Genomic DNA, 8,320 nt, shown 5'->3' on the forward strand with positions numbered 1-8,320 from the left:
TGATGAATGGCTAAGCAAAATGTGGCAGATCCATACAACAGAATATTATTCAGACATCAAAAGGAATGAACAACTAATATCTGCTACAACATGGCTGAACCTTAAAAACATTATGCTAAGTGAAAGAAGTCAGTCACAAAAGACCACACATTATGTGATTCTATTCATATGAAATGCTCAGAACAGGCAAATCTATAGATACAAAATAGATCAATAATTGCTTAAGGCTGAGGCAGAAGTTGCTGGGAGCATAGGGGATTAATAGCTTAATAGCTACAAGATACAAGGGTTTCTTTCTGAGGTGTTGAAAACGTTCTAAAATAGACTGGAGGGAACTTCAAGACGTCGGAAGGGTAGGACGTGGAGATCGCCTTCCTCCCACAGATACATCAGAAATACATCTACACGTGGAACTGCTCCTATAGAACACCCAGTGAACGCTGGCAGAAGACCTCAGACCTCCCAAAAGGCAAGAAACTCCCCACGTAGCTGGGTAGGGCAAAAGAAAAAAGAGAAAACAGAGACAAAAGAATAGGAACGGGACCTGCACCAGTGGGAGGGAGCCGTGAAGGAGGAAAGGTTTCCACACACTAGAAGCCCCTTCACTGGCGGAGACTGCAGGTGGCGGAGGGGGGCAGTTTCGGAGCCACGGAGGAGAGCGCAGCAACAGGGGTGAGGAGGGCAAAGCGGAGAGATTCCGGCACAGAGGATCGGTGCCGACCGGCACTCACCAGCCCGAGAGGCTTGTCTGCTCACCCGCCGGGGCGGGCGGGGGCAGGGGGCTGAGGCTCGGGCTTCGGTCGGAGCGCAGGGAGAGGACTGGGGTTGGCAGTGTGAACACAGCCTGAAGGGGGTTAGTGCGCCACGGCTGGCCGGGAGGGAGTCCGGGGAAAAGTCTGGACCTGCCGAAAAGGCAAGAGACTTTTTCTTACCTCTTTGTTTCCTGGTGTGCGAGGAGAGGGGATTCAGAACGCCACTTAAAGGAGATCCAGAGACGGGCGCGAGTCGCGGCTGAAAGCGCGGACCCCAGAGACGGGCATGAGACGCTAAGGCTGCTGCTGCCGCCACCAAGAGGCCTGTGTGCGAGCGCAGGTCACTGTCCACACCTCCCTTCCGGGAGCCTGTGCAGCCCGCCGCTGCCGGGGTCCCGGGATCCAGGGACGGCTTCCCCGGGAGAGCGCACGGCGCGCCTCTGGCTGGTGCAACGTCACGCCGGCCTCTGACGCCGCAGGCTCGCCCCGCCTCCGTGCTCCTCCCTCCCCCCCGGCCTGAGTGAACCAGAGCCCCCGAATCAGCGGCTCCTTTAACCCCGTCCTGTCTGAGTGAAGAACAGACGCCCTCAGGAGACCTACACGCAGAGGCGGGGTCAAATCCAAAGCTGAACCCCGGGAGCTGTGCGAACAAAGAAGAGAAAGGGCAATCTCTCCCAGCAGCCTCAGGAGCAGCGGATTAAAGCTCCACAATCAACTTGATGTACCCTGCACCTGTGGAATACCTGAATAGACAACGAATCATCCCTAGAGGAGGTGGACTTCGGGAGCAAAGATATATATACATTTCCCCCCTTTTTCTCTTTTTGTGAGTGTGTATGCGTATGCTTCTGTGTGTGATTTTGTCTGTATAGCTTTGCTTTTACCATTTGTCCTAGGGTTCTGTCTGTCCGTTTTTGTTTTTTTTTTAGTATAGTTTTCAGTGCTTGTTATCATTGGTGAATTTGTTTCTTCGTTTGGTTTTTCTCTTCTTTCTGTTTTCTTAAATTACTTAAAAATTTTTAATAATAAATTTTTGTTCTTTATTTTAATAACTTTTATAAAATTTAATTTAATTTAATTTTATATTTTTCTTTCTTTCTTTCTTTCTTTCTTTCTTTCTTTTTTTCTCCCTTTTATTCTGAGCCGTGTGCATGACAGACTCTTGGTGCTCCAGCCAAGTGTCTGGGCTGTTCCTCTGAGGTGGGAGAGGCAAGTTCAGGATATTGGTCCACCAGAGACTTCCCAGCTCCATGTAATATCAAATGGTGAAAATCTCCCAGAGATCTCCATCTCAACACCAAGACCCAGCTCCACTAAACAACCAGCAAGCTACAGTGCTGGATACCTTATGCCAAACAACTACCAAGAAAGGAACACAACTCCACCCATTAGCAGAGAGGCTGCCTAAAATCATAATAAGGTCACAGACACCCCAAAAGACACCACCAGACATGGACCTGCCTACCAAAAAGAAAAGATCCAGACTCACTGAGCAGAACACAGGCACTAGTCCCCTCCACCAGGAAGCCTACACAACCCACTGAACCAACCTTAGCCACTGGAGGTAGACACCAAAAACAACGGGAACTACGAACCTGTAGCCTGCGAAAAGGAGACCCCAAACACAGTAAGATAAGCAAAATGAAAAGACAGAAAAACACACAGCAGATGAAGGAGCAAGGTAAAAACGCACCAGACCTAACAAATGAAGAGGAAATAGGCAGTCTACCTGAAAAAGAATTCAGAATAATGATAGTAAAGATGATCCAAAATCTTGGAAATAGAATGGAGAAAATACAAGAAAAGTTTAACAAGGACCTAGAAGAACTAAAGAGCAAACAAACAATCATGAACAACACAATAAATGAAATTACACATTCTCTAGAAGGGATCAATAGCAGAATAAATGAGGCAGAAGAACGGATAAGTGACCTGGAAGATAAAATAGTGGGAATAACTACTGGAGAGCAGAATAAAGAAAAAAGAATGAAAAGAATTGAGGACAGTCTCAGAGACCTCTGGGACACGATTAAACGTACCAACATTCAAATTATAGGGGTTCCCAAAGAAAAAGAGAAAAAGGAAGGGACTGAGAAAATATTTGAAGAGATTATAGTTGAAAACTTCCCTAATATGGGAAAGGGAATAGTTAATCAAGTCCAGGAAGCACAGAGAGTCCCATACAGGATAAATCCAAGGAGAAACACGCCAAGACACATAGTAGTCAAACTATCAAAAAGTAAATACAAAGAAAAAATATTAAAAGCAGCAAGGGAAAAACAACAAATAACATAGAAGGGAATCCCCATAATGTTAACAGCTGAACTTTGAGCAGAAATTCTGCAAACCAGAAGGGAGTGGCAGGACATATTTAAAGTGATGAAAGGGAAAAACCTACAACCAAGATTACTCTACCCAGCAAGGATCTCATTCAGATTTGACAGAGAAATTAAAACCTTTACAGACAAGCAAAAGCTAAGAGAATTCAGCAGGACCAAACCAGCTTTACAGCAAATGCTAAAGGAACTTCTCTAGGCAGGAAACACAAGAGAAGGAAAAGACTTACAATAACAAATGCAAAACAATTAAGAAAATGGTAATAGGAGCATACATATCGATAATTACCTTAAATGTCAATGGATTAAATGCTCCCACCAAAAGACACAGACTGGCTGAATGGATACAAAAACAAGACCTGTATATATGCTGTCTACAAGAGACCCACTTCAGACCTAGGGACACATACAGACTGAAAGTGAGGGGATGGAAAAAGATATTCCATGCAAATGAAAATCAAAAGAAAGCTGGGGCAGCAATTCTCATATCAGAAAAAAATAGACTTTAAAATAAAGACTTACAAGAGACAAAGAAGGACACTACATAATGATCAAGGGATCGATCCAAGAAGAAGATATAACAATTGTAAATATTTATGCACCCAACATAGGAGCACCTCAATACATAAGACAAATACTAACAGCCATAAAAGGGGAAATCGACAGTAACACAATCATAGTAGGTGACTTTAACACCCCACTTTCAACAATGGACAGATCATCCAAAATGAAAAAAAATAAGGAAACACAAGCTTTAAATGATACATTAAACAAGATGGACTTAATTGATATTTATAGGACGTTCCACCCAAAAACGTCCAGAGATAAACCCATGTACATATGGTCACCTTATTTTGATAAAGGAGGCTAGAGTATACAATGGAGAAAAGACAGCCTCTTCAACAAGTGGTGCTGGGAAAGCTGGACAGCTACCTGGAAAAGAATGAAATTAGAACACTCCCTAATACCATACACAAAAATAAACTCAAAATGGATTAAAGACCTTAATGTAAGGCCAGACACACTAAAACTCTTAGAGGACATATAAGAAGAACACTCTTTGAGATAAATCACAGTAAGATCTTTTTTGACCCACCTCCTAAAGGAATGGAAACAAAAACAAAAATAAACACACGGGACCGAATGAAACTTCAAAGCTTTTGCACAGCAAACGAAACCATAAACAAGATGAAAAGACAACCCTCAGAATGGGAGAAACTATTTGCAAATGAAGCAACTGACAAAGGATTAATCTCCAAAATTTACAAGCAGCTCATGCAGCTCAATATCAAAAAAACAAACAACCCAATCCAAAAATGGGCAGAAGACCTAAAGAGACATTTCTCCAAAGAAGATATACAGATTGCCAACAAACACATGAAAGAATGCTCAACATCGTTAATCATTAGAGAAATGCAAATCAAAACTACAATGCGGTATCATCTCACACCGGTCAGAATGGCCATCATCAAAAAATCTACAAACAATAAATGGACAACCTGGAAGAAATGGACAAATTCTTAGAGAGGGTGTGGAGAAAAGGGAACCCTCATACACTGTTGGTGGGAATGTAAATTGATACAGTCACTAAGGAGAACAGTATGGAGGTTCCTTAACAAACTAAAAATAGAACTACCATACGACGCAGCAATCCCACTACTGGGCATATATCCTGAGAAAACCATAATTCAAAAAGAGTCATGTACCACAATGTTCATTGCAGCTCTATTTACAACAGCCAGGACTTGGAAAGAACCTAAGTGTCCATCAACAGATGAATGGATAAAGAAGATGTGGCACATGTATACAATGGAATATTACTCAGCCATAAAAAGGAACGAAACTGAGTTATTTGTAGTGAGGTGGATGGACCTAGAGTCTGTCATACAGGGTGAAGTAAGTCAGAAAGAGAAAAACAAATACCGTATGCTAACACATATATTTGGAATCTTAAAAAAAAATGGTCATGAGGAACCTAGGGGCAAGACGGGAATAAAGACGCAGACCTAATAGAGAATGGGCTTGAGGACACGGGGAGGGGGAAGGGTAAGCTGGGACAAAGTGAGAGAGTGGCATGGACATATATACACTACCAAATGTAAAACAGATAGCTAGTGGGAAGCAGCCACATAGCACAGGGAGATCAGCTCAGTGCTTTTTGACCACCTAGAGGGGTGGGATAGGGAGGGTGGGAGGGAGGGAGACGCAAGAGGGAGGGGATATGGGTATATACGTATATGTATAGCTGATTCACTTTGTTATAGAGCAGAAACTAATACACCATTGTAAAGCAATCATACTCTAGTAAAGATGTTAAAAAAAAAAGTGTGTTTGTTCAAAATAAATAAATAAATAACTTTCCTAACTGCTTAGGAAAGTTATTTCTCCTTCCTATGAAATGAAAAATGATCTATAAGGGCACTTAGTATTGACTATAAATTCCAGTTCTGTCAGTGATGGTATCTGGCGCATGAGGGGCACCCAAGTTAGGGAGCTTTTGGTTAATTTCCCTGGGCCATATAGAGCAAAGTGTTCTCTCAAATACTCTCTGGAAATTCGGAGCCTCAAATATGTTTGCCACCTTCCCCCAAGTCATCACATTTATTAACATCCTTGTCTTATTTTTCTAGAAGCAGGAGCTTCTAGCAGATCTTTTCCCTTTGTGAAAGGATGTATTTCTGTGTGAGGTGGATCTAGGCCACCTTAGTCTGTCCTCTAATGTTCACCTCAGTAGCACTCTACCTGGTTGATAATATCTTTGAGGCCAACTTCCTGTAATGTTTTTCTTTTTTTTTTTTTACCTTAGGAGCACTGTATAATAAAAACTCCATTAAAGATGCAAAACCAAAGTGAGCCATGAAGCAAGACACGATGGGGCCTATCAGCATTCCTAAGCGTGTTCAAGGCGAAAGCATTTCAGAGGGAGTTAAACAACAGTCATTATAGCTATCTTTGTTGACCTCTGACTCTATATGCCAGTCACTGTGTTTGACATACATTAATTCTCATAAAACTTCTGTCATGTTGACATTATTATCTCCCTTTTACAAATGGGGAAAGAGGTTCACATAAATTAAATGACTTTCTCAGGGCAACAGCTAGTAAGTTTCAGGGCTGGATTTGTATCCAAAATAAAGTGGGCTTTGTTTGGTTTTTTGACTCTATTTTCTTCTTAGTAGTACTGCATACATTTATTATTTATATGTATTAAAAAGGATAAAATAAATTTGGACTCCTCTCTCACACAACATGAAGTTCTGTATGATCTAAAGATAAAAATGTTGAAGTAAAATATATATATTTTTGAAAACGTATGTATAATCTAGGAGTCAAGAAAAATTTCTGTGCAAGCTGGAAAACCTAGACACTCTAGAGAAATGACTGACATATTTGAGTGCTTAAAACTTAAAATGTAATCATATGGCAAACGTAAAGGTAAATAAAACCAGAAGACAAATAATAGAGGAACATATATTTGTAAGACACACGACAGATAAAGGGTTCAATATCCAACATATAAAAAATTTCCTACACATTAATAAGAAAAGACAAACACCCTAATTGAAAGTGGTTAAAAAGGGTAAAAAGGGCTGTTCAAGGAGGCAGAAAACCCCCTTGCCAATAAACAAGTGAAATTACTCAACTTTACTAGCAATCAGGCATATTGAAATTAAATTAACAAGGAAATATCACTTTAAGACCATTAAACATGTTATCACACATTGCTGGAGAGTTGTGGAGGTTAATATGTTATCTCATACATTTGCCGAGGGAAATGTGCAGTATATTAAAGCCATTTGGAAGTCAATCTGGCAACCCCTATTAAAATTAAGAATTTACATAAACTTTAACTTAGCAATTCCATTTCCGGGGCCTTCTTCCATAGAAGATAAAAGCACGGGTATATAACAGTGAATATGAACAAGATAAATTTTACGTATATATTCAGATTAATTGCAACGTTTTTTCTAGTAGCCAAAAAACTGGAATCAACTTGAATGTCCTCAATAGAGGAATGGTTTAATAAGTTGTCTTTCACTCAAACCATTGCACTTTACATAACTAGTTTAAAAAGTGTGTTAAGTCTATACCAGACGATGTGGAAAACATTTCTCTGAAATGTTTCTAAGTGAGAAAAACTACGTGCAGTAAAGAGTAAAATAGTGCCCCTATATGTTTTTATGCATACATATGTATGTTACCTTATTTATGAACATAGACAAAGATATGCAAAGATTCACACCAGGCTTTTAACACTGCTTATCCAGTGGAGGAGTGGCTAATGAAGTGTAAAAATCCTATAGATGTACAGTCTTTCTCAATATTTATGTATATGTATGAATATATATATATATATAATTCTCAACATTTATATATAATTGCTTTATGTAAATGCACATGTAAATTACATATGTGTAAAGCCATGTACAAAGAGATAGTTGCTGAAAGTGTGCATATCATAGAGAGTGTTTTGAGTTTTTAGTGTTTAGGGATCTTTTTTTTAACTTTCTTTCTTGTACTTTGAGGTTTTCAAAATAAAAATTTTACATGATTTTAAGTTTAACATTTTCTAAAGCAAACATTATAGAGCAGGTTAAGGAAATGACCCAGTATCTACAGAATGATTTGATTGTTCAGTCCTCCAGCAGTTCATCAAACTACATTGAGCAGCAACCGTGACATTGTGTCAGGTGTGTTAAAGTGGTTGGGATTACAGAGATGAATGAAATATGCTCCTTCTTGTTGTATATTACAACAAGACAAACATATAAATGAACCATTCTAATACAATATGGCTATTGCTTTAATATAAGAATTTGTAGGACCATAGGGGCAATGAACTCTGCAGGCATTGGTGGTAGAGAGGCTTCAGAGGGAAAGAACCATTTGAGCTTAGCCTTAAAGACTGAGGATGCTTTCATCACTCACCAGCCTTAGGTGGGGAAGGGAAAGCAATCCCTTCAAAGAGGAAGGAATCAACATCTAGTCCTATTTCATTCATCAAGAATGTGGAGGAGGAAGTAAACAGTTTATTATTTATAGTCTCAAATGATGGTAATGTGTGGAAGATGGGCAAATGGAACAAGAGACTTTGGAAGAGTCCTGATCAGGAACTAATAAAATGAGAACCTGCTTTGAAACATGCAAGCAGGTTTTTCTGAGGGAAGAAGAACTCAAAGCTGCGTTTAATGAAAGGAAGCAACTGTCAAAGCAATCTGACTAAGTTCAGTA

Source organism: Mesoplodon bidens, assembly GCF_964165515.1.
Source record: "Mesoplodon bidens genome assembly, chromosome: X".
Classification (NCBI taxonomy): Eukaryota; Metazoa; Chordata; class Mammalia; order Artiodactyla; family Ziphiidae; genus Mesoplodon; species Mesoplodon bidens.